Source organism: Vanellus vanellus (assembly GCF_965231255.1).
Source record: "Vanellus vanellus genome assembly, contig: HAP1_SCAFFOLD_34, whole genome shotgun sequence".
Lineage (NCBI taxonomy): Eukaryota > Metazoa > Chordata > Aves > Charadriiformes > Charadriidae > Vanellus > Vanellus vanellus.
The window spans coordinates 2,565,888-2,592,771 of NW_028128340.1; the positions used below are offsets into that span (position 1 = coordinate 2,565,888).

At 55.1% G+C, this 26,884-nt stretch overlaps 1 protein-coding gene across 1 annotated transcript in view; it reads right to left on the minus strand.

The window, feature by feature from the left end:
* Nucleotides 1-26,884, minus strand: part of LOC309684557 (electroneutral sodium bicarbonate exchanger 1-like) — a gene marked incomplete at both ends in the record, with an annotated part of 176,867 nt that overhangs the window by 15,130 nt on the left and 134,853 nt on the right. The gene's annotated exons all lie outside the window — the stretch shown is intronic.

The following is a 26,884-nucleotide window of genomic DNA, read 5'->3' on the forward strand; positions in this document are numbered from 1 at the left end:
TCAGCCCAACCAGGCTCGGGCTTCTCTTGCTGCAAGCCCGCTTTCCACACAAAACTGCGTTTTTCTCCTCAAAAGAAAAGCCAAAGACTAACAGCTAATGCCCTCCTTGGCTGAAATACCACTGCCAGCGCTGCACAAAGAGCATCTGTGCCTTAAAAGCTGAAGGAGAATTACAGGCGTTCTCTTCTCCCCTTGCCCCTGGGCTGGGGAAGGGCATCACCGGGATCACCACGCTCAAAGAAATAAAAACCCAACCACGTCTCACACTCGAGTCGCAACTGCAACTTTGAAAGGGCCTCCAGGAAACCATTCTCTTTAGAGAAGAGCAAAACACCAGAAATCTGCTTTTTATCCCCCAAATCCCTGCTTCGACTGAATGGCATCATCTGCTGCCGCACAGCAGCGACACTCGGGAAGCTCACACCTCCCGCTCACCAGTTAATTTAATGAGCAAAAGGAACAAACGTTCCCATCTGGGAATGAGTTTTTTCTGGCCCCCGAGTACTAATTTCAAAGCCGACTTGCTGCGACCTCCCCGCCACCTCCCGGCACTCGCCCGCGTCACCCGGCAGCCGGATTATGACGCGCCTGTGGCTTTCCCGTCCTCTCTCCCACGCCGATCTCCACCACCCTCCGTCCCTTCTTAGCAATGCGTCTACTCCCCTCCAGATTTACCGGAAAAAAAACTCAAAAACCCAAACCCCATCCTCAGAAAAGGCACGGGACAAAAGGGGCTTAATCAAATCGCTTTAAATGGCAATTTTAGTAAAATCATTACTTAAGTAAAACACCAATTTGAATTAAATCACAATTTAAGTAAAATCGCCACCGAAATAAAACCCCAATTTGAATTAAATCACTGTTTAAATTAAATCGCAACTTAGATACAATCACAATTGAAATAAAATCGCAATTTAAATACAATAGCGAGCTTGAGTGTGTTACAGGGGTGTCAGAGTGGGAATAAACGGAGCGATTTGGGCATCACAGCTCCCCAAATCCCCCCCGAGCAACATGGGGAAAGTCTGCTTCTCTCTCAGAAACCATTTTGGCTCCGTGCTCCCACCCACGATGCTAAACCTGCCCCCGGCAGGGCACAAAGCATCGTCCCCCCGCATCCTTCCCTGCTCTGGCGACATGCCAGTGGGATTTTGGGAAGTCTCCCCCCCTTTTTGGGGGATGCGCAGACCCTCGGCACAGCCCTCCCACCTGTAACTCTTCCAGAAGTGTCATTTTGGGACGCTCCTCCTGCTTCATCCTCAAGTCGGTCACCGGTTTTGGGGGATAACTGAGCCTCCAGATCAATCAGAGGACCAAACCCTCCGACTGCAGACCAGTGACTCCCAGTCTGCACCATCTCCAGCACATAAACAGCGACCGTTGCTGGGATCGGAATGTTCAGGGTGACCCCGGCAGTTATTTAAAGCTATACACCCCAATACTGATCCCGCTTGGAAAACTTAGCGGATGGGGAGAAACCTGCTCTGTTTTGAGGAAAAACTCTCCAGAATAGAGAAAAGGGGTGGAAACGCTGCATCTCGGCAGGGCAAAAGGTGTTACACAGTGTTTGGGTGTATTTGAAAGCCCAAACTGCCAAAAGACCACGTGAGGCACAAACCATTGGGGAAATGCCCGTTATGGGGCAGCCCTGATTTTCATCAACATTTCCTGCATCAAATCAGGGTGTTTCAGGGAGGTCTCCCTTCGGCACAGCCTCCGTCCCTTCGCGGCTTCCATAAACCCTCGTTAGCCAGACCAAGTCCTACGCTGTACGGAAATGTCCAGGGAAGCCCCATGTTTTACTCTCCTCGCTTCCGCCAGCTATCTCCAGCCCTACTTTATGTTCCGAGCGGAGCTAATCCCTCATTTCCAGCCTACAGATCCATTTGCTGTCACGAACTTCCTCCCCGGCGCTGCTCAGCACAAAGGTTGACAGCCCCAGCTCGCCCTGAAAGGTGACATGGGATGTAAAATAACACAGCGAAGGAGGGTGACAATGAGGTCTAATCCGTTAAAATCCCATCGGGATCCAAGCTCAGATCTCTGCTGCTTTTTTATTATTTAGTATTAAAGCTTCAGGCGCAAATACAGGAGAAAGAAGCCAAGCGGGTCCGTGGCAAGACACTCCGAGAATCCCATCGCCCTTCCCCAGTTGTTGCAGCAGAAATCGCGGCAAACCTCGCACAGAGATGCCACCGAAGGAAACGGTGCCACTCAAAACCCTCTTTTTCCCGATTAAGACACCCAAATGGACTCAGAAAGGTTATTTCATTGAGGAAATCGCTGGAGGATTTAAGGATTTAATAAGTCTATGGGATCTGTGGACGCGTGGGCTTGGGATGGGATGGAGCAGGATGGAGAGATGCCTCCAGAAAGCAAATTATCCCATCCCAGGATGGGTACCAGCACTTGCAGACACTTCGCCTTCCCTCTTTGTCCTTCTCCGCTGCTGCCAGGCGCCTGGAAAACATCAAATCATCGAAACTGGGCTGGGAAAGGGGATGGCAAGCTCACTTTTGACTTTCGGAGCAGAGAGTGTTGTTCCCTCTCAAGAAAACTTCTCCAAATTATTATTTTGCTGCAGGGTTTTTTTTTGTCCCAGCAGGAGAGAGAGGGACTTTTGACTGTCCTGCCTCAGTTTACCTGTCTCAGTGCAACTCCTCCAGTTAGAAAGAAAAATCTTTCCCTGGGGAAGCTTTGGTGTAATTGAGGATGAGGAAAAGCACAAAGCAGAGGTTCAGGTCCGGCTTTGAGTCCTCCCGGTGCCAGGGGAGGCCAAAAGCATCGCACGAGCAGGCAAACTTCCCATCTCAGCCCCCTCATTCCGTCACTCGCAAGCTGGACTGGCCACCAGCAGCAGGAGGGAGGATTGATGTAATTAATCTCGCGCAAAGTGTAATTAATAACACTGATCCCAGTGTTATAAGGGGATGAGGGGCCAAACTGGGGGAGCTGCTCTAGTGGTGGAGCAGGAGACCCCCCTCCTCGCCCCTTTCCATCTCCATCCTACCCAGACGAAGCCACCGGTCCTGTGGCTCCCTCCTTTGCTATCGTGGGGGTCAGCACCATCCCCTGCAGGGACCCCTCCGGCTCCTGAGCCAGGATTTGGGCTGTGACGGGGACTGGACCTGGGAGAGGACACATCTCCAGAGCCCCAAAGTGGGGCTGTGAGGGGGGACACACACGCAGGTCACAGCTGAGCATCACCAGGACGTGACCGTCTTCCCTTGCTGGCAGAGACGCAAATTCCTCTCAGTCTTTCCTGTGAGCTGTAATTTCAGGGCAGATTAATTAATTCCCCACCTCTCGTTTGCCCCCGAGAGCACCTCCTGCAGCCGGGTCCCATGGGTGCAGCGGGGGGGCGGACAGGCCCTCCCCCGGGCCAAGGAGATGCAGAAAGAGGGGGGGACCACCCAGCCACCTCCTGCCTGCACCCCAACACCGGGCGCATCCGTGCAAGCGCCCGGTGGGACAATAGCTGAGGTGACCGGGTGGCATGGGGCTCTGTGGGGACAGTGGCCTTTGTCCCCCTGCTCTGAAGGGCCACAGCATCACCAGGGGGTCACATCGAGATGCGGAGGAGGGGGGGTCTGGTGGGGAGACCCCCAACAGGCATTGCCCAGGTGCCTTCCTCCCCTCCTCACATCCCTCCCGCACCCAACTTGGGTACCCCTCGCCTCCCCCTTTGAGCCCCCACCCCTCTGCCTTGCAGATGCCTTGCTGATGCCTTACACCCCCTTTCAGCGGCCTGCTGTCCCCCCTCCTTGCACACCCCCAGCACCCTATTTTAGACACCTACCACCCTCCTTACCCCCTCCAACCTTGCAGATGCCCTTCACTCCCCTTTCCATGGCCCTCACAGCCCCTTGCAGATGCTTTGCCTCCCCCATTCACCCCCACCCCCTGCTCCCAACGTGTTTCCCCCCAGCCATGAGAAATGCCGCAGTGAGCAGCCATGGAGCATTCTCCAGCCACACCGTCGGCATGGCCCGCCCGGGGGTACCAGGCATCGCCCTCCCTGCCCTGGTGCCGCTGCCCCCCACCTGACAGCTGAGGATCCCATCGGCCCGTTGCTGCTGGTGGGCATGGCGGGGCTGGGGGGGAGATAATTGCTTGATAACGATACTCTTAAGACATCCAAACAAAACACAAACAAAAATCACTACGATCACAAAAATGAGTAGGTTTCACAATAGGCTTTGCAGCTGTCAGCTCAGGGCAAACTCAAAGCCATGCAAGATTTTGTTCAACCATCCGACTTCTATTGCCTCTCGTAGATTTCTGCCATCCAAGTAGAAAACAAATTAATTTTTCTTATTTTCTCTTTTGACTGATTCCCTGTCCAATCAATACACCAAGGAGGAGATCGCGGGTAATGCCATTCTCCGTGTTCTGCCGTCTTCCAAACTGAAGGGAACTGCATTCGAGAAAGTGCTCGAAAGCCCAGCAGTTATCGCCTCTGTTTTGGACCCGCGCTTCAAGGAGATGCAGTTTCTCAGCCCCAGCCTGAGAAGCGAGTTGCACCAGCCAGCGAGAACCACGCTGTTGTGGGTTTGCAACCACCAGTCCCCATCTGCCACCCAGTCTGGGGTGCCAAACTCAGATTCCAAAGCCACGGGCGCAGATGCCGGCAGCCAGCTGCCTGCTCGCAAGGACCCATGCGCCAGCGCCCCGTCTCAGAGTAGCTACGACATCCTTCTGGGGTAGGACCCGATGGAGAGCATGCCCGAGATCCACCAGCAACTGGAAAACTACATCCTGGAGCCCCTCTGCAAGCACAGCACCAGCTGGTGGAAGAAGAACGAGCATCGCTTCCCGGCCGTGGGGCGGCTGAGCCGGCAGTACCTCGCCATCCCTGCCACCGCCCTCCTGCCAGACCAGGCCTTCGCTGCTGGGGAAAGCGCCCTGGAGCATCGGTGCACTGTCCTGGTGCTGGAGAATCTGGTCCAAATTCTGTTCTTGCATCCACATTCTGATTTTTTAGAATCAATGTGAAACAGCAACAAGACTTGGAACAGGAACTGGCACGTGGAGCCCTTCCTTGGGTCAGTGGGGGGTTAAATCGACCCGCGGGGTTTTGGACACCACAGTTAGATAGGGTGCCGGGTATTTTTCCCAAACTCCCGCCTTTTTGGCATCGCTTGGGCAGCACCGGCAGTGAGGAGCAGACTTAGGGAAGAGGTGTGAACACGCCGATGCCTCTTCTGACTTTTAGGGTAGTTTTTTTATAAATACAAGTGATGGGAAACAAAAGGAGAATGTTCGTACCCGCTCTGCAAAGCGGGCGCTTCGGGGAAAGAAGTTTACCATGGCCCAGACCTGAAGATCAATACTTTAAAGACAAAACAGAACCAAAATACAGATTTGCTTCAACCGGGCGGGAATATTCAGCCACACAAAAAAAAAACCAAACCAAAACAAAAAAAAAAAACAAAAAACCAAAGCCATGAAAATCAGGTGGCCTGGCAACGAAAAGTAAACCTTTTCTCCCTCCCGGTACACCGCCAGCAGAGACCAGCCCCCTTCTTTAGATGTCATTCCCTGAACTAACCCAACCACCATTGTCACTGCCAAACGCTGCGTTATTTGTGCAAACAAACACCGATGGGCGCTACAGTGCAGCACGAAAGGCCAACGCCGACTCTGGCAAATAACCAAGAGGCCTCGCAGACATCCAATGCCTTCACCCGCCCCAATCCTGCTGCCGGCTTTGTCATGGCAGTGCCGCTGCGCTCTCCAGTGGGAAAACCAACCCGGGAACAGCACTGTGTGGCGCAGGCCCAGGTTCTCCTTTGCTTCGCACCACCAACCGCACAGAACGGGTTTTGACAGCTTCGATTATTTCTGGCTCAAACCCAGCAAGAGCAGCCCCAGGACTTGAACGTTCAACAGCTCAATTTAATAAATTGAGGAGAACACATAAAAAAAAAACCCTTACTCCTCTCAGAAGAACAACAAACCTTACTCCTATCAGAACAACACTAAAGCCTAAAACTAAGAGCTAAAAGATGCCTAACTAAGACCGAAAATCTACACGTCACTATCACCTAAGGGGGAAACACTATTAAATACAATACCTTATTCTCTGCTGTTCTTATCTTCTGGGTCTTTCTGGAGCGGGGGTGACCTCGTGGTGGTGGACCCTCCGCAGAGCTCAGGCGCTGCCGGAGGCGAGAGATGGTGGGTGGGGTTTTCTTAGTGGAGGAAAGGGACCTGGTTGCTGGGCTGCACCGGCAGTTGCCCAGTTGCCAACGGGAGGAGGTCACCCTCTGGGCTTCTGCCAGCTTCGCCGCCCTTTGAAGACGTCCCCAGGGCCTTCCGATCCTGCCGTGGGCGATGGTATTTCACATGCGCGTTCCTCCCGTTGACTGTCCCAAACACCCTGGAAGGGAAAAAACAAACGGGGATTTTTAACTCCTTTTCTAAGAAAAAAAAATTTGTTAGACGACGTTTTATTACTTCTAATTTTGTGAGTTTCTTGTGCGTTTTGCTGCGTGGTGCCACACAGTCTCTGCCAGTACCCCCGGCTGGGTGGGACCTCGTTGGTTAAACACGGCAGATCATTGGGGATTAAAATAGGAGAATTAACATCACGATGGATCAAAATCGGGTCGGACTGAAACTCGAGTGGCTCTGCGTGGCACGAGCAATGTCGCTTGGCACGAGCGACTGCAGCGCGGGAGACCTCGGGCCGCAAACCGCAAGAAGGAACTTCAGTGGAACCTTTTTCTCAGCCAAACAAAGGAGAAACGCTGGGATTCTCGCCCAAGGAGATGAACCGCCCTGAGCCTGTAATGGGAGGAAAGGGCCTTCAAAGAGAGAGAGAGAAACCGTTGAGGCTGCAGTCAGCGGGAGACGGAGGAGCCCCGAGTGCAGGGGAGACGGGAGGAGGATGGAACTGAGCAGGAACAATCCCGACAGGTTCGTTGCTCCAACAGGCGCAGAGGAAAAGCGGCTATTAAACAAATGGTGGTGACAACACGTGGCCATGTGCGGCATGGGACAGGTGCCCCAACACCTCAGGGAAGAGACCGTGAGGCGTTCAAAGGCACAGGAAAACACAGCGGTTTCAGCTAAAAGTCCAACAAAAGCAGCAGGTGGCAGCGGGACAGGGGGAATCCTCCAGCTGCCCTTAGTTCTGCTCCCCCCCAGCCATCTCGGAGAGTTTCCATCTGTTTGAGCCCAAAGCAGTGAGTTTCAAGAAGAAAAAGCGAGCAGCTCACCTTCCACACTGCCCGCAGGGAAACCCAGCTGCATCGCCTGCGCCTCCAACCCCGCGCGGAGCGTCCCCGGGATGGCGGGAGGGACTGCCTGTGCCACGGGGCGTCTTTTCACTGCTCTTCTGCTTCTTGGTGGGCCCAAGCCGGCGCCTCTTCTTTGGGCTGCAACCAGCCTGTAAACCAGACAGCTTGTGCTCATTTCTCCTGCTCCTCAGCAAGGGGGACAGCTAAAGCGAAAAACTGGCTGGAAACATCCCCAAACAGCCCAGGCAGTGAGGGGTTTATTTGTGTGCTGGGTGGAACGCGTTCTATCAGCCCCAGCCTGCCCCGCTGAGCTCCTCTGAACGCTAAAACAGCCAAAACAATGCTGAAATTCGACGGGGAGGATGGGGTGCAAAGACAGATGGTGAAAGCAAAACCATATTATTTCTACTGTCCTCAGCAGAACAGTAGAATTACAGAGAACTGAAGGGACATGCTTACCCAGTGTCTGCCATCAAAAAAACCCCTAAATAATATGTATTTCTGTGAGCCACATTTCTGCTTCCTGGCAAGGAACATTTTGGCAAGACCCACACAGAGGCGGGTCACCGGCAGTTCCTGTGACGGAGCACTGGGACGTCATGAAACATCCCCGAAAATCATCAGAAGCAAGTTTAATGCGAAGGGGATCGTTTCCCAGAGCCCGAGACAATGCGTCCATGGGGCATCTCGCACCCACCCCCGGCAGTTCTCTTACCTTCTCTTCAGCCACCTCCACCTCATCCGTGCCTCGCTGGAGCCTTTTGGCTGTCCGTCCTGGTCGGGTGGCGCCAAACCTGACGTGTTTTTTCCAGGTGTAGTAATATTCCACACACTGGGCCACGGTCTTCGTCTGAATCTGTCAGGAAAAAAACAGAAGCGATCGATGAGGGAAATACTGCAGGAAAACACCGAAGGCACAGACCCACAACAAATCTATCCAGTGCTCTTTGTCTGTCCCCCACTCTGTCTGCAGTCCCCACAGCACAATGCACAGGTGAGATCAGGCCGAAAACGAGCCCCCTTCTTCTGAAAGGGCCGTAAAGAAGCCTTGGGAGGGCAGAACTGTACGTTATACGCCGATGGTCAGCGGAATGTGTCATTATTCTTTTAATATTTCCCATATTTTGTACCGGAGAGATTCAATTTCTTTGGTAATTACACATTAGGAAAATTATGTTTCGTACCGGTGTCTTTTTAGCATGAAGCTGCATCCCAAGGACAGGATTCCGACACGCCGTTCAAAAGATGACTTTTCTGGGTTAAAACTCCCCTCCACACTAACAACCCGCAACCCGCCTTGGTCTAACGGCTTTACCTTCTTCTGGATCAGGTGGAAATTCTTCTTATGCACATAAAAAGCCTCTTTAAACAACTGCTCCTCCAGGGGCGTCCAAGTGTCTGAGCCTGGGAAGAAACAGCCACGTGCAAATGATTAGACCACTCGCAGCCTACCTGAAATCCGCACAAGTTATTCATCACACATCCACATCTCTCCTCCTGTGGAAAGTGATTAGCCAATGCCGCAGGGAGTTCGTTAGCACGAGCAGTTATGGCTGCCAGCAGAGCTGCCGTGAAGCCGGCATGCAAAAGGAGGAGCGTACAGCAGCGTGGGGCATCACTGTACAGGACAGCAGTGGGCTGGAACACAGGGACAAGGCACTCCCCATGCCAAAAGACCCCTGGAACAGATTAAAACAACTATTTTCCCTGCCCCGAAGAACACGAACCGCTGCTCGCACGTTTTTAAAAATCACTTCTTTCAATCAGAACAAAGGGAACGGCAGTACCCGCTCGCATTCCTGGAGAAGCAACAAGCTCTGCTTCCACTTTACCTGCGTAATGATAATCAGCCAGGGGATGGGATTCAGGTCGCTGAGGTGCCCCAGACTGCAGCATCTCCAGACCCTCCTGCGGGAGTTCAGAGAACAAGACTTAGATTCCCCCTCAGGAGGGACCTCAACTCTTCAGCCCACTGTAGGAAGACGGTGCTCAGTCGATGCTCAGCAACAGCGCGTCGGGGTCACCTCCGCCCACGGCAGTCGATGGGAATATTTCCTCAATCCACACTGATGTGTTTTAAGAAACCAGAACCCGCGCAGATCTCCGGGGACCAAGCTGTGGCACCCCAACGGCCACTGCTTGCTGCTGGAGTCCTTCTGGGCTCGTCCCTGCTGCAGGCAGAGCTGCCTGCAGGAGTAGGAGGACTTCTATTCTCCAAATTGTCAGAATTGACAAGAGACAGAACAAGCTCTTATTGATACACAGGGTCTGTCATCCCACAAGACCTTAATGCAGACGGCGGCCAACAGGCAGCACGCAAGAACTCTGCCCCTTTAGCAAAGGGATTCGAGCCTGCGGAACAGAAAACTCAGGAGCGACTCCCAGCTCACCCCAGTAATTAAGTCTGTCCTACTCCAGCAGGAATTCGAAAATAGCTGCTTCTTACCAGGGCTTCATGCAGGCGGTGCAAGGCGTGCTCCAGGTTGCCTCTTCCCCCCGGCACCACATTGGAGCAGGCGAAATTGAGCAGATTTGTCACTAGAAATGCAACAAAAACCAACAGAAAGTCAGTTCCCATCAAGAAAGAGGAAAAGGTACGATACAAGGCCGAGGACAAACAGAGCACACAGACTGGAGACCCAGAAAAGCCACTGCAAAAAAGGCAGGTTATCCACTATCGCTCTCTCTCCCTTCAGAGCAGCTTTGGGACCAGAAGCTCCAGAGACAGATCTTCCCTCTACCGAGGTCGCTGCAGTTGAGGTGGGACAGATACAAACACCCCTGACCGTCTCTCCCAGAGGACGCGACTGAGAGTGCCACCAGTTATCTGTTCACTGTCCCATCAGATCTGAGCACCCTCGGGTGCTACCAGCCACGAATGCTGTCAAGGAAAGGAGGGACAGGGTCCCAACGGACAAACAGCTGCTGTGAAAACGTGCAGTTTTCGACCCTTAGTATCTCGGGGGGGAACTGACAAGAAAAGCGTTAAGAGAAACCTCTGTCCTTTGTTTCCAGGTTCGTTGCGATGTCTCCCCAGGGCTTCCACACTAGCGACGCTCCCTCCTCCTCCTCTTCCAACCGGGATCTATCCTGCAGGTCTGGGATCTCGGCCTGAAAGTCGCTGCCAATGTTGACATGACTGAAATTGTTAAGGCAGAGGAGGTGAGAAAGCAGAGCTGGGAACAGCACGATAGCACGCACCCGCTTCGAAGGAGGGGACGTGTCAGGTATGGCAGTTATTTCCCAGCACAGCATCACCAACTGCCCTCTGACAACTCCCACAGCCCCTTCTCGCCACCAACAGCATTACCGTTCCACCACGTGAGCCCTTTTGCGCCCCATCGGGCAAGAAAATTGCCGCTTCCTTCCTCAAAAGCCTGAGCAAACTCGCAAAGTTCACTCCAAGACCGACAGCCAGCAGCAGAAGAGCTGCAACGGTGGGCCAAGACCACCGTCGGAATGTTGTGCAGAAGGCGGGAGGCCGGCAACCGGCATCATGAGGTCAGCCTGAGTGGCAAGCCCAGCCTGGGCTAGCTCTGGCCATTTCTGGCCAGCACAGGGGTATACTCCAGCCAAAAATAACCCTCCATGACCCTCCGCAGTCCTGTGGGGCAGTGGGAGAAGTGGCCGATCCACAGGGAGAAGGTCAACGGCAACAGCGACGGCTGGCAGAGCCCCAGCGCCGAACCAACCACGCACCCGCTCCTCAGCCCCCTTTCCCCAGGGTTTGCGGTTATTCTGACCGCTGGGCTGGAACTCATGGCCCAATGCGGATTTTAGAGTTGACCTTCATCGGCCTAAACACAAAGTCCCCGGCCATTCTGCCCAAAAGATATATGAAAAAACCCGCTCACGGTAAAAATCATCAAGACCATCCTTTAGCCTTCCTCGCCACCCTCATCATTGCACCACTCCCCATTCTCCCAGAACTTCCCTCTTTTCGGGGAAATCTCTCACTGGACACGGAAGGTGTGGAGATGGACCCTCCGGATCTCCTGGCACAGCTGCCCCTCACCTGGGTCACAGTCGGCCCCACAGGGATTGAGCCGTTTCGGGCTTTTTCCAAGCCAAAGCCAAGAGCGGAGCAAAACCCCAGTGGGCTGTTTCCATCCCCTCTGACACAAAAGCAATCCCAAAGGAGAAAGGCACATCCTTTTTCACTTTTCCAGACTTTCTTTGCAAGGCAGGAGTCTTTTAACAATATAGTTTAATCACAGTCAACGTTAGATCTGCACTCGCATTCCCTCCGTAGAGCTCACTGCCTGTCTAGCTGGAAAATCTCTGCCGCTCAATTAGCCGCAAAAGATGGGAACTGGAGAAAAATCCCCAGCGGGACATCAATCCCCGGCGTTATCAGGATACAGCCTGAAATAAGAGAGGTGGTTAAGATCCCTTCTCCTTCCAGCGACTACGTGAATTGCACCCATTGACAAATATGTACAAATATTTGTTTCAAAGTTACAGACGTCACTTTTTAATTGCGACACCAAAAAGGAATGACCTGCATTAAAAGTTCCAGGAGCGTTTTCTTCCCATACCGTGCTGGAATTTCTGAAAAATCCTGTTTCCTGCACAGAAAATTGCATCATTTGTGGATAACAAATGGCAAACTCAGCTTTTGGGGAAGGTGAGCTCCAAAGTGCTGAGGATCCATCTCTCCATTCACAGGAGGAAGATAGCAAAGGCAGTCAAAGCTTCCCAGCGCAGCATCCTTACTGCCTGCCTGTTCCTATAGCCCGGGAGATCCTCGGAGCCTTCCCACAGGGAAAGGGAGGAGGGGGCTGACCACTAAGGCCGGCTGGACTGGGTAACAATTGTCACCATATTCATTTCTTGCCAAAGAACAATAAAATTCATCCATCTAACAATATAGCAGGTCCCTTCCCTGCCATGGTTCCAGCACTGGAGGAAAGGTGCCTCTCCCGAGGCTGCATTGGGATGGCAGTGCTGCACAGAAGGACAGAGATTTTTAAATCTCTTTTTTTCCTTCCAGGGAAAAACTTGCTTTCTCATTCAGTAAAGGACAAGCTCCCCAGGCCGGGCAGGAAGGCGGCACAGCCACAATTTACTTACAGAGAAAGGACCAGAGGGGTGTGCGGTCCCTGTGCCCAAGGAAAGCGGCCATTGCCAAAGCAGAGGGAAGGACGTGTCTCATCTTCAGCAGAGAGAACCGAGTCACAGACTCACTCTAAAAGAAAAAAGCATTAACCACAAAATTAGCTAATGGCTTCCCAAACCTAAACTCAGGGCCTGTCTCTGTGGTTATAATGCAGTAACGGTCTTAACAGGCAGGCAGCTCACCAGGAATGAGATGGAGAGTGACCCCCGTATTCCCCTGGAAACCCTTCGATGAGGCAAATCCCTGAACGCCCTCCCAGATTGTCACTTCTTTACCTCCACGAGGAACTCGTGGCCTTTTATTGTCATATTGGGTGACCAGAACAAGCCCTGCCATTCCTTATTCCAGCCTTAACAGCCTTCAGCGTTTCACTCCAGTCACCTCCCTGTCCCACTTCCGTCCCTGCACAGTTTTTAAGACGGCAACTGAGAAATTAGGTCTTGTGGTTCCCATTGAAACACCCATTAATTCATACAACCAAAAGCTAGGCAAATGAAAAGGCCATGTTAAACCTCAGCCCCCCCAGGGAAAAGAAATGTGCCCGACGAGGTGCTAAAAGGCGCTCTGGCAAACCACCCCCCTCTCCAAACTGCAGTTTGCTCCAGGAAACTGACAAGTTTTCTTCCTCTGCGGCCTTAGCGAGGCTGTAGATTTTCCCACCCTGCAGGGAAAGAAACAATCCTCAAAAGCAGATGTCATTCTGCCTGCAAGGAAAGCTTTAAAATAGGCATTCTGCCTTTAAAAAAAGAAAAATAAATGGAACATCTGAGCTGGTTTCTCCATGAAAATAACACTTTGCACTTGCGCAGCAAAGCAACGCTCATTAACCAATCTCGTAAAGCTTCACAGGCATTAAGAAACACTCCAAGTAACACACGTGCGTGCACCCTGTAAGCACACGTGCAAAGAGGAATCCCCGTTTACGCACCCCGGCTATATCAAACCGCACTATTTCCCTCACAAGCTGTGATGGAAATGGGCCACGCTCCCATTCCTCAGCTCCAGAGCTCCGGCGATGCCGGGATCATGCCGACCCTCAGCTGCTGCGGGCATCAGCTCTGCTAACACCCCGCTGACGGGTCAGCGACAGGAATCTGGGAGCAGGAAGGGGATTGTACCACCCAGGCTCCCCAAAATCCCCCGCAGTTAAGAGGAATGCAAATCTCAGGCTCCCCTAAGCCAACACATTTCTCACCGTGACCGCCGCACTAACACCCAGAGCAGTTTTTAAGCAGCACACACTGGGTTTAACCTCTGCACTTGAGAAAGTCCCTGTCCTGAAGGCTGCCGGTCCCCTTGGCCCAATGCAGGAGGCAGCAGCAAACCCCTCCAGACAGGGCAAGAGGTGCTTGTAAGAGTGACATCCAGCTAATAACCAAAGAGCACTTAAACCAACCCCAAAGTTTGGAGACATTTAGTCTCGGGCCGGCAGCAGCATGTTGCTCAGTAAGGCACGCTTCCACGACTCCCCTCAATTAACCGTCACCTCCAGAGCGCGACCTCTGAAGGTGAGAAGTTCCTTTAGGTTGACTCTTGACGTCCCTTTCCCTCCCACAGGCAACGAGACCCCAAGTATTTCCACTTGAGAGTGCGGTTCCCCTTCCACGGGCACCCAGCTCGCTCTGCAGTTTTGGATTATCACCGACCTCTGTGCCAGCTCCACCAAGAAGCCAGGTGAGAGGCTCCGAATCACGTTACTAAAGATCCCAAGGCTTGACCTTGTTCAATTTATTTCTAAACCTTTGGCCCTGGACTAATGAGTTCATTGTTTTCAGGGCGTTCCAGATGTAAGCGCTGAGTACTGTTATTGGTGAATCCAGAACTGTCAAAAGTGATAAAAAACAGAGTGCAGGAAGACAGTAAGGCCTCCGAGTCCCAAACTCAAATAACAGATGGCTAAAAGGGAAGGAGGAGCACACAGACATACTCGAATCCTGCTGAAAATAGTCAGCCATGGCCAACAGGAGCCGAGGAGGCAGTGGCCGTGGCCACCTGGCTCGGGGGAGCCGCGCAGCTCAGCACGTATTTCGAGAGCTTTTCAGAACAAGTAATAAAAGCTTGACAGCAGCAGGGAGTGCAGGAGTCGCGGCAGCAGTTGCATCGATAAGCAATCTGTGCAACACTTCCTAAAACAGGGGCTGCCCACAATCAGAAGTTGACTCTTTGGTACAAACTCCCTCCACACCAGTCATCACACAGGGGAAAAAAAACAACCAAGCTATTGTAGGGCTCAGTATTACCCATTTCTCTGCAGCTGGACAGAAATACACACTTCTGCGGCTTTTCCCACACTGGAAAATTCAAAGCACCCAAACAGGGCGCGCTTTTATAGCCATCAGCAATTAAGTTCTCTGTCCCCTCCAGAAAAGCCTTTTCCTAAAGGCGCTCTCCTCCCAAGGGCAGACCCACAAAAAGAAGCCCTCTCTGCTTAATCCATTTCACAGAGAATTTGAAATGCAAACAAGAATTAAACAGGACGTCTTTTCCCCGCTTCAGGAAAAGCCACTAATAGAGACCTTGGCAACATATTTAGCAAATCTGTCATTGTAATGCCTTTGCATTGCCCATTTCCACCTGGAGAGCAGGCTGAAAGGACTCTTATAAAAAAACCCAAACCAACCACAAAACATATTCCTGTCTAGGGGGTAATTTTATGAAACGATTTGAACACCTTAACGACTTGAACATCTTTTTACAGGTACAAGGCAACAAGAAACATTCTCGAGGTGAAAAAAAAAACAAACCACCTATTCACCTCTTTACCCCAAAGATCTTTTCACCACACGGATTCCACCACCAATACACAGCTGCTAAATATCCCCGGCTGCTGCTGATCCGTAAGAAACCCTTCAAAATACAAGAGAATGCCAAGCCTGGCGCGCTGATGGTGCTGCTAGGGCTGTGAGTCGGAGCCCCTGAGGACGGAGTCGCAGCCCCTGAGGTTGAAATCAGCCCCACACTCAGGCACAACCCGGGGTTTTAAGCCTCGCTACAAACCAGCCCCCCGCTTTTCAAGACAAACAGGGAGATTCACCTCAAAATAAACCACGTTCTCGACGCCAAAGGGGCACTGGTCCATGGCCGCCGCCGCCCTTAGGGCCAGTTCCATGGGGCTTCGCTTGACCTGGAGCAGAACTCGCGGGCGTGAGGACAACGAGCCCCCTACACAAAATCTGAAAAAAAGGAAAAGTTAAATAAGATTTGCTGTTACTCACCCACCAAAGCCTAACCACTACAACTGGCCCTTTCACAACCATGCCTGATCGCAGAAGAAAACTGAAATATCCCAATTCCCGCTTCAAACACAAGGCGTGGAGCTGCCCAGACCCTACGTGTGGGCTGGGAAGACAGGGGGCTCTACTCAAAACCCGCAGGAAGAGAAAGGGCAGGAGTGTTTTCCCAGCCCTGGAAGAGCTGTGGGGAGAAGGTGGGAGGGAGGAAAAGGCTGCCCAGGAGTGGGGTAGGGGGAAGGAGAGGGCTCCATCCATGGGGGAAACGCCGTTCCTGGCCACACAGGCGGCTGTGGGACCACCCTGGGGATGGATTTGGGGGCTCTCCCTGAGGGAAACACTGCTCCCAGCCATGCAGGAGGCTGTGGGACCACCCTGGGGATAGGTTTGGGGATGAGGGGGGATCTATCCCTGAGGGAATCACTGCTCCCAGCCATGCAGGAGGCTGTAGGGCAATGACAGAGATGGATTTGGGGGCTCTCCCTGAGGGAAACCCCATTCCCGGACACACAGGAGGCTGTGGAGCCGCCCAGGGGACAGATCTGGGGGCTCTCCCTGAGGAGAGCCTGTGGGGAGGAGGGAGGCGGGGGCCGCCCCAGGGCCGGGGCCACTCCTGGAAGGGGAGGGGGGGATCTCCAGCCGCCCACGCGGGGCTGCCCGAAGCCTGAGGAGATGAAATGAAGAGGAAAAAAAATTCCCTCCCCGCCATCGCCTCTCACAGCCCCGGCCCTCCCCGCCGCGCCTCATGGCGGCTGTGTGCGGTGTCACCTGAGCGGGGGGCGGGGGCTGAGGCAGGAAAAGGCGAGAGGGGGAGGGAAGGGCCATTTTGAATGGGAGGAGAGGGGAAGGGGGGGCGAAAGATGGGGGGAGGGGAGGAGAGAGGAAGAGAGGATGGTGGGGGGGGTGGGAGCGAGTGTGTGAGGGGAAGAGGTGTTGTGTGAGGGGGGAGCGAGGGGGGAATGGGTTTTCGTGAGAGGGAGGTTTGCAGGGCTGTGAGGTGCCTGTGAGAGAGGAGGCCCCGGAGGGAGGTGAGTGGAAAGGGCTGTGTGTGGAAAGAAAAGCTTTAAGGACAGGCTGGGCTGGGGAAAGGCGGTGGGCCCCGAGGGAGGGCTTGGGGACCGGGGCTAGAAGCGTGGGTTTGGGGCAAAACTCTGGGAAAGAAACTGCAGGACAGGGCCAATCTGAGGATACAGTTTTAGCGAAGCTTCAAGCAAAGGGTGACCAAAGGTGCCTCTTGTCCTTTTGTGGGCGGGTTTTGTCTAAGTTATTCATGCGAGTGGATTTTTGCCACACGGGATGGGAACGTTCGCTTCCCGGGATAGCTGATGCCCCTGGATAACCACTGCCCGCGAAGCACTGCGAAACCCCGTGTTCGAAAATGAGAACAAAGGCCGTGTTTTGCCTCTCGGAAGGATCTCTAAGCACCGTCTCCACGTTATTTTCAGTACCTTTCTGGTTGTTTTCTTTCCCCCCATCCCCGTGATGTCCGTCGGGGGGGCTGGCGGAGCTCTGCAGGCGGACGTCCGTCTCCTTTTGGAGAAGGCTGGGCTGGTTTCGGGCGGTCCCGGCTGATTTTGGGGAGGGCAGGGATGGTTTCGAACTCGCAGTGCCCGGTGCGGGGCTGCGGTGGGGCGCAGCCCCCTCGTTCTCCTCGGCGCGGCCCCGCCCCTCTCGCCCGCTTTCGCCGCGGCGACGCTGGGGGGCGTGGCCCGGGTTTGCCCTTCGGCGCGTGCGCGGTTGGGCGGACGTGAAGGAGAACGTTTCCGGTGTGCGTCGGCGGTCGGGAGCTGCGACGGTCGGTACCGGGGGAGATGGGGGGGACCGGGGCCGAGGAGAGCGGGAGCGGGAGAGGGAGAGGGAGAGTGGGCGGGCGGGCGGGCGGGGCGGCGGCGGCAGGAGCGGTGGTGCGGAGGTGTGCAGGGCCAGTTCGGGGGGTTTGTGGGGTGTCGGGACCGGGCTGGGGGGCGCGGGGGGCGGCCTGGGCCTGTTTGGGGGGGACAGAGCCGAGTGGGGGGTCCCCGGGGGGAACAGGGCCGATTCAGGCTCCCCCGTCCCCCGCTGCCGCCCCCTCACCCCCCGCTCGCTCCCCGCAGGTGGCGGCAGCCCCGGCCGCAGCGCAGGGTGCCCGGGGCCGGCCTGTCCGGGCGCTTGGCTCCGCTCTGGGCTCCGCTCTCAGCCCCCCCCGGCAGGTCAGCCCGGCCGTGCCCCCTTCGCCCGCCTCCAGCCCACGGCCGAGTCCCCCCAGGTACCCCCGAGATGGGTCGGGGGGTGTCAGCGCTGGGCCCCCTGAAGCGGGGGTGGGTGGTGGGCACGGGCATTGCTGGGAGCCCGTGGGCAGCCCTGGGACCCCCTTAAAGCCCACGGAGAGCCCCGGGGCCCCCTTGTCTCCCCCGGAGCCGGCGGGGAGCCGTAGCTGTGGAGTCAGCTTAAGGAGTCTGCCCTAAGGACTGCTGCTTTTTGGAGCGTTGGGGGAGGGGGAGGGTTGCGGTGTGGGGAGTGGAGGTATGTGGGAGGAGTCCCGTGTCTTTGGGGAGCTTTGTGGATGTTGAGCAGATTTGGGGGAGTGGTGGAGGGGTCCCCTCCTTTGGAGCTCCCTGGTTCTTTTCTTCTAGACTGTGGGAGGCAGCGGGCGAAGGGGGAAGGCAATAGAGTGAGTTGCTGTATTTCAGTCCTTGGTTGAGAGTCAGCGACTCTGCTCCCTTGCTGCTCAGCAGACTATTAGCTCCGTGGGGCTGTTTCTCCAGGCAGGCTACGACAACAGAAACGGCCCCACTTCCTCGGAAGAGTTGTTAGCAGTGAAGTCTCCTGGGAACGTACTGCCTGACGTTGGATAGACCTGGCACCACGCAGCAGCTCAGAGCCCCGCAGCGTATGCTGCCTCTCTCAGTTGGCTCCATCAAATCCTCCGACCTGAGAATGCCAGAGGTACAGAGTTGAAACGGGCCCTTCCTCACCCACTGAGTCAGATGAACCTTTTTGCGCCCAAGTTGGCTGGAGACTGCTTCTGCCTCGCCGCCTTCAGGCGGAGCATGGCTGTGAGCAGGGGAGCTCAACACACAGTGCTTGCTGATTGCAGCCTGCTCCCTCGGGGGAGCACCCACAGCCGTGGGACAGGAGGAGGAAGGACAGCACGAGGGCTAGAGACAAACATTTTATTTCTTTAACGTTTCACATAGGGGGTACCCCAGAGGGGTTCCTGGCCCCACACCCCACAGCCGCTCAGTATTCGGGGCACTGTTGGTCTTCTGGGCCTGGTGCTGTCACCGCTTGCAGGGCTGGCAGAAGCAGACACGGCTAGTTGCATCTCCACCAGCCCTTCAAGTAGCCCCACAGCCAGGCGCAGCCCTGCCGCGGGCACCTTCCTGTCCTGCACAGCCCTGGGTCTGCCTGGCCACACTCCCTGCCCGTGGTCTTGCAGGACTCCTCCGTCTTTGCCTTCAAGGCCTGGAAAGTGCGGGTGATCTTCAGCACCCGCTCCACCTTGTCCATGTCCATGGCTGGGGGCCTTCCGGGGGACAGGTGCTCGTCCGTGGGCCTCTGTGTCCTGTCCATCCCCTACCTGGGAACCCACTCTTTCTCGGTCCCTGCTGGCAGCTCCTGGCTGAGGACCAGCCCGTTTCCCCACTGCCCCACCAGCAGCCATGGGAGAGCGGGGTTGTCCTGAGTGTGTGAGCACCACTGGCTCTGTTGCTGCACTGGGCCAGGGCTCCAGGAAGTGGTAGAGGGAGCTGTGGGAAGAGGAGCTGCTCCTTAACAGGCTGCTGCAGTCCTCCGAGTTGGCCAGCGAGCACAGGCTGCAGGGGCTCTTGCGGTGGCCCTCGGGGGGCCCAGGAGCCCGGGGGGTGCCTGGACCAGAAGGAGCTGTCCCCACTGATAGGACCTATAGGCGGCAGAGGAGGGCAGGGGGACGTGGGGGCTTGGTGGGGGGGGGCAGGGGGTAGAGAGAAGCATCACTGCTCAGATGGTATATGGTTGGCAGGGAGCCCAGTGGGTCCTGTGGGGCCTGGTGCTCCCTCCTCGCTGCCTCCTTGGTTGCCCTGCAGAGGAGGAGAGAGAAGAGACCCGCTGCACCCCGTCTCCTCCGCTGGAGCCCACGGGCAGCACCCCCTCCTCAGCAGGCGGGCAGGGCTGCCCAGCGCAGGCAGGGCAGGGCACGGGCTGAGGGTCTGGGGCAGGATCTGGGGGTCTCCCCCACACTCCCTGCTTCTCCTGTGTCGACTTGAGCTCCCATCCTTCATCCGCTAGCCGAGAAGCTGCTGAGGGAGGGGACGGAGTGAGCGGCCGGCAGCCCCTGGCAGAGCCCCGGCTCAGGGCTGCCGTGGGGTGTGGGCTGTTTGCACGGTGCTCGGTGCCAGGGCCACTCACCTCTCTGCTCCTGCGCGTGGGCTCTTGCATCCGTTATCCCTTGATTCGGCTTCTTCCAGTCCCTCTGCAGGACCCCGGGAGCTGGGTGAGTGGGAGCAGCTCCCAGCCCCGCGCCGCAGCCCCCCACACCACCCCACGCTGCGGCACAGTGCGGTGCAGCAGTCGCCTACCTGGAGCCGCTTGGTCCGTAGCACAGAAGAGACCGCGCTGAGCCCCATCAAAAGCATCACGAGTGGAGCCAGGTGAGCTGCGGGGGGGACGTTGGAGTCCCTCCTGGCACCAGCTGCGGTGCAGCCACGCAACCCTTTGGTGACCCCATGGGAAACGTTAAAGAAATAAAATGTTGGTCTCTATCCCTGGTGCTGTGGTTCCTCCTCCCATCCCGCGGCTGGGGCTGTGCCCCCCTCAGTGCCCGACCCAGTGGGACAGGCTGGCACTGCTGGCACCCACCAACCTGGGGGGTGGTGGTGTCGGGGGAGCTGGGTGGGCTGGAGAAAGGGAGGAAGCACCTCTTGAAACCAGCTGGGCCCTCTCCAGCCACAAAACCCTCCCCAGAGGCACCAGAGGGGACCCCCAGATCCTTGAAGGGCTGCCCCAGACTCCCTCTGGCCTGCAAGACTCCCCCCCCCCCCCCCCCCAGGACCCCATAAGGGCAGCCCAGGACCCCTTATGGACACCCCAGTGGCGTCCCAAATCTGGGTTCTTTACCTGCTGGGCAAGCCAGTAACACACTGTGTGGGAGCAGCCAGCCAAGCCGGTTTCAGAGCACCAGAGGTGAGAGGCAGGGAGCTGCCATCCCACTCAGCTCCATCCCCGCCGTGCCTTGGCTGTGCAGAGAGAACTTGGGGGAGCTGCAAAACAGCTCAGCCCGGGCTTATCTCAAGATGGCACAGAACAACCAAAACCAAATGGCCCTTAACAAACAAAATGCCCCGAGTCCCATCCCACCACTCTTCCCGTGACGTTGAGCACCGGACATCACAAATTGGCAACAGAGACTTCGCTATGGCACCACCAGAGGGAAATATCCCAGACAGTGTAATCCACTTGGGCATAATCCTGCACCCTCACCGAGTCAGGAAATATAAACCGCAGGGTCTGGGGAGACAAATGGGGAATCCTCCAAGGATACAGCTGGCCCCTCGGAGATCCGTCCCCCCCATCCAGGACGCTGGAGGGGAGCATTTACATCTGAGCACGGCCTTTCCTTTAACCTCTAGAAAAGCCGGCTTTTGCTAAAAAACAAATGTTCCCCTCCCGCCCCGGCCCCCTCTGAAATGAAATAAATAAATAAATAATTAAAATCCTTACAAAACTTAAAAATCACCCTTAGTTTTGTTAGTGTTATATTAATTCTAAAAACTGATGAGCCGCTGCGCTGTGCGCCGCAGCCCAACCTCCCCCCCTCAACGCTGGGCGAGCTCCTCTGGCCATGCCTGGGATGAAAACCCGGTGGCTTTTTGGAAATAAAAAATAAAAAATTAAAAAAAAAAGAATAATAAAACCTCTCTTTCTCTCTCTCTCTGCCTGTGTTAGTCCAACTAAAGGGATAGCGTCGGGAGGCGAGGGAGGAGGAAGGGGGAGGCTGTGGGATGGAGAGAGCCCTCCCCGTACCCCTCGGCTGTGCATCCTCGCAGCGCCGCGGGGAATGGGGGGAGTGGGGTGTGTTTGGGGGGGTCTTTGGTTTGCACAGGGTGGCCGTGGTGGGGGCTCAGCCCCATCCTTACAGTGCTGGGGCGCACGGGGCTACCAGGCACAGGGTCCCTCCCCCAGTGAGGTGCTTTGGTGCATTGAGGTGTTAGATGGGGTGGCACAGCCCCTGCCCGCCCCGGGAGGGGGGACACCACCTCTCTGGTGGCACTGGATGGGTGGGAGGGATCAGAGCTGTGGGAGCCATGGAGAAAGGCGTGGGGGTGTCCCTCGTCATGGCAGCCCCCAACAGCCCTAACCCGCCACCCCAAGGGACACCCAAGCCCCATCTTGGTCCTCTCCCCGTTGGGTGACGCCCTTCCACCCACCCCGGAGGTGCACTCCTCTCCTGCGGGGGGGACGCCCAGCGCTCGCCTGGCTAGAGAAGCACCGGGGGGGGGTTGGTTAGGGGGCATCTGAGCTTCCCCATTACACGGGCCTAATTACTGTGCTGTTAATAACCATTAATAACCACTTTGGCTCTGCTAACCAACTGCGGCGAGGCCCCCACCCCGCTTTAGCGCAGGCTTCCTGATGCCAACACCTCCCACAGCCACTGGGTAAAGCGACGCCTGGCAAAAAACCACCACCCCCCAAAAAAACCCCCACACCACATCCCCCACTCCCCACCCACCCCTTCTCCCCCCATCACAGCCATGGGGCAAACTCCCACCATCACCACCCCCCAATCTCAGCTCGGCCGTGACCCCCCCCGAGACACTGGAAAGAGAGCAACGGAGAGCGAGCTCAGGCTCGTGTGAGCTGGAGAGATTTCTCTTTGGGTTTTGATGTTGTCGTTGGGTGGGATTTGGTTGTTTTTTTCACAGAACACTTTGCAGTAGAGGACAAAAACGTGGTGTCGCAGCCCCCGGGGCCGGCGCTGGCACCACCACCTCCCCCCACCTCCCCCCCCCTCCCCCCTCCCCCGGCTCCTGTCCCTCCTCCTGCCCGGCGGCTGTTCCCACTTTCCTTCCTTGGTTTGTTTGGTTTTTTTTCTTTTCTACCTTTGTTTTTTAATATGTGGGGTTTTCTTCTTTCTCCCTTTTGTTTTTCGCTTCCCCCTCCTTTTTTCTCTTTTTTCCCTTTTTTTCTTTTTCCCTTTTTTTTGCCTTTTCCCCCTTTTTTCTGTTTCTCCTTTTCCCCGTTTTACTTTTTCTCTTTTTTTACTTTTTTCCTCTTTTTCCTCTTTGTTCTTTTTCCCTTTGTTTTTTTCCTTATCTCCCTTTTTTCTCTGTTTCTCCCTTTTCCCCCGTTTTCACTTTTCTTATTTTTTCACTTTTTTCCCCTTTTTTTCTCTTTTTTCCCCTTTTTTCTTTTCCCACTTCCCCCCCCCCCCCCCCCCCCGCTTTTTTTTTTTCCTCTCTTTAAACAAGCTCTCTCCTGAAGGAGCGGCCCCTGGCTCTCCGCTGGCAGAAGGAGCCTACGGAAGAGCTCTGGCACTGACACGGGCAGGAACACCCACTCACACATCGCAACACAGCAGTTAGTTTGGCAACACCCCCACCCCCTGTCACAAGTGAGACCTGCACAGACAAAAGGCTCCTGAGTGAGGGCACTGGGGCAGCCCCACCTTAGAAGCAGCAGAGGAGCAGAGCCGTCCGGAGCCATCAAGAGCACAGGAAGGGCTATTCAGGGCCTCATTGTCTGCGCCGAGTGACCGTCTGCTGAGAACCGCTCTGGCGGCTCAGAGCTCAGCCCCAGCAGCAGTCTGGAGCCAACGGGGAAAAGTACACTGGGAGGAAGACTGGCAGCCTTCCTCCACAACGCCCCGGAGAGAATGACCACAGTGCTGCCTATTCCCATCGTTTTGTCCAACTCGTTTCTTTTTTTATTAGAAAATTAATAAAAAAACCCTCCAACTCTCAGGTTTCCAAGGCATACAAAATCTCTAAAAGGGAGACACAAGCGTGAGGTGCTGAGGTACCCAAACCTGCCCACGTTAGTCCAACTAAAGGGAGAGCGTCGGGAGGCGAGGGAGGAGGAAGGGGGAGGCTGTGGGATGGAGAGAGCCCTCCCCGTACCCCTCGGCTGTGCATCCTCGCAGCGCCGCGGGGAATGGGGGGCTGTGTGTTTGGGGGGGTCTTTGGTTTGCTCCCCTGACCTGCTGGGGGTGGGGGAGGGGGGGGGATGTCTGGCGGCGGGGTTACAGTCATCGGGCGGTGCTGGGCGGCACGGCGGGAGCCTCCCTTGCTGTGCTGCGAGGCCGGGGCTCCTGGAGTGTGTTTCTGCTCCTGCTGCTTCACCTGCTGGAGCATTTCCCTCATCTGGCGCTGTGCAGTTATGGAAGATGCACCCAGGTGGGATGCGGGTGGCTTTGCCTGCACAGAGGAGTCCATTCACACCCTGGGCGCTGCTCTGCACGGCCTCCAGAACACACATTTTTAGCTCAATCGAGCCAATCTTCAATTTCAGCACTTGCACAGCCGGGGGGAAGCTACCGAAACACCTTCAGTGCCTCTTGGGGGCACAGGGACCACCCAAAAGAAGAGTGGCAGGGTGCTCGGGTGGTGCTGGGCTCAGCAAGCCCCACGCCTTTCCTCGGTGGATGAAAGCGGCCGGGGAAGATCAGGTAAAGCCACGGCCAAACCGTACCTGACTGGCAAAGAAATGCCCAATGATTTTAACGATGACCTCCTCGTTCTCGTCCAGGGTTTGGTCTCATGGCACAATGACTTCCGCACTGGTTAAGTTTTGCAGTTCGTTCACCTGGAGCGAACCACAAGAGGGTGATGCCCTTCCACCCACCCCGGAGCTGCGCTCCTCTCCTGCGGGGGGGACGCCCAGCGCTCGCCTGGCTAGAGAAGCACCGGGGGGGTGGGGTGGGGTGGTTAGGGGGCATCTGAGCTTCCGCATTACAGGGGCGTAATTAGTGTGCCATTAATAACCATGAATAACCACTTTGGCTTTGCTAACCAACTGCCCCCACCCCGCTTTAGCCCAGGCTTCCTGATGCACACGCCTCCCTGTGTGGGAGCAGCCAGCCAAGCCGGTTTCAGAGCACCAGAGGTGAGGGGCAGGGAGCTGCCATCCCACTCAGCTCCATCCCCGCCGTGCCTTGGCTGTGCAGAGAGAACTTGGGGGGAGCTGCAAAACAGCTCAGCCCGGGCTTATCTCCAGATGGCACAGAACAACCAAAACCAAATGGCCCTTAACAAACAAAATGCCCCGAGTCCCATCCCACCACTCTTCCCGTGACGCTGAGTGCCGGACATCACAAATTGGCAACAGAGACTTCGCTATGGCACCACCAGAGGGAAATATCCCAGACAGTGTAATCCACTTGGGCATAATCCTGCACCCTCACCGAGTCAGGAAATATAAACCGCGGGGTCTGGGGAGACAAATGGGGAATCCTCCAAGGATACAGCTGGCCCCTCGGAGATCTGTCCCCCCCATCCAGGACGCTGGACGTTACAGGGTAACTTCCCCGGGATGGAGCAACCTCACCTGAGAGAGAGAGGGTAAGTGACTAAGAAACATCCGTACGGTATAGGGCATGCGATTGAGTTTGTGACTGGTGCACTCTTCTAAGGCATTAATATCTAGCGCCCTTGTGGTTTGTGTTGCTACTTGTTGGGGGCATTTGTAGCTCGCAATAGTGGATCCCGCTAATTTCTTTTAAACCGCAATAGTGCAATCGCCATCGCACACACAGAACTTGCAATAGTGACGTATTGGACCTGTGAGTGAAGTCCAAAGAAATTGTTAATTTGAACCTCTCAGTGAAGTCCTTTTTTCCGTTTCGTCACACTCCCCAAGCCACTGGGTAAAGCGACACCTGGCAAAAAAACCCACACCACCCTCAAAAACCCCACACCACATCCCCCACTCCCCACCCACCCCTTCTCCCCCCATCACAGCCATGGGGCAAACTCCCACCACCCCCCCACTCTCAGCTCAGCTATGACCCCCCCCCCCCCCCCCCCCCCCCCCCCCGAGACACTGGAAAGAGAGCAGCGGAGAGCGAGCTCAGGCTCTTGTGAGCTGGAGAGATTCCTCTTTGTTTTTTGATGTTGTTGTCGTTGGATGGGATTTGTTTGTTTTTTTTTCACAGAACACTTTGCAGTGTGGTGTCACAGCCCCCGGGGCCGGCGCTGGCACCGCCCCCTCACTGCTGGCTCTCGTCCCTCCTCTTGCCCGACGGCTTTCACCACTTACTTTGCTTGGGTTTTTTAGGGTTTTTTTTCCTTTCTACCTTTCTTTTTTTATATTTGGGGTTGTTGGTTTTTTTCCCTTTTTTTTTTCTTTTCCCCCCTTTTTATCTCTTTTTCCCTTTTTTCTTCTTTCCCCTCGTTTTTTTCCTCCCCCCCTTGTTTTCTTTTATTTTTTTTTTCTTTTTCTCTTTTTAAACATCTCTCAAGCTTTCTCCGAAGGAACAGCCCCTGGCTCTCAGCCAGCAGAAGGAGACTATGGAAGAGCTCTGGCACCCGTGGGATTGCTTTCCTTCTCCCGCCTCGCACTCAGTAGAGCGTGTTTTCCAACTCTTTTTTTTTTTTTATTAAGAAAAGAAACAAAAATAATGTGCCAGCTATCAGTTTTGTAAGGCACACAAAATCTCTAAAAGGGAAACAGAAGCGCAATGTGCTGAGGTAAACCCTGAGATAGTTTTTGTGTGTGGTTGTGTGTGTGTCATCTGGGGTTGAGGGTTGTATGCGTTTTATTTTTGAAATTAAAAAAAAAAAATATTATTTTGCTAGTGTGTTTTTTTTTCCCCCCAGCCCTGGGCTGACAACCTCTTGGAAATCTGGCTTTCCACCCCTGCCCCTCTTTCCCCCTTCTCTCCTTACAACCGGGATCATTCCCCAAAGTGTTTACGGTCGAGCACGGCCTTTCCTTTAACCTGTAGAAAAGCCGGCTTGTGCTAAAAAATAAACATCCTCCTCCTGCCCCCACCCCCTCTGAAATGAAATAAATAAAGAATTAAAATCCTTAAAAAACTTAAAAATCGCCGTTAGTTTCGTTATTGTTACATTAATTCTAAAAACTGATGAGCCGCTGCGCTGCGTGACGCAGCCCAACCTCCCCCCCTCAACGCTGGGTGAGCTCCTCTGGCCATGCCTGGGATGAAAACCGGGTGGCTTTTAGGAAATAAAAAAATTTTTAAAAAAAGAATAATAAAAACTCTCTTTCTCTCTCTCTCTGCCTATGTTAGTCCAACTAAAGGGATAGTGTCGGGAGGTGATGGAGAGAGCCTTCCCCACACCCCTCGGTTGCGCATCCTCACAGTGCCACGTGGA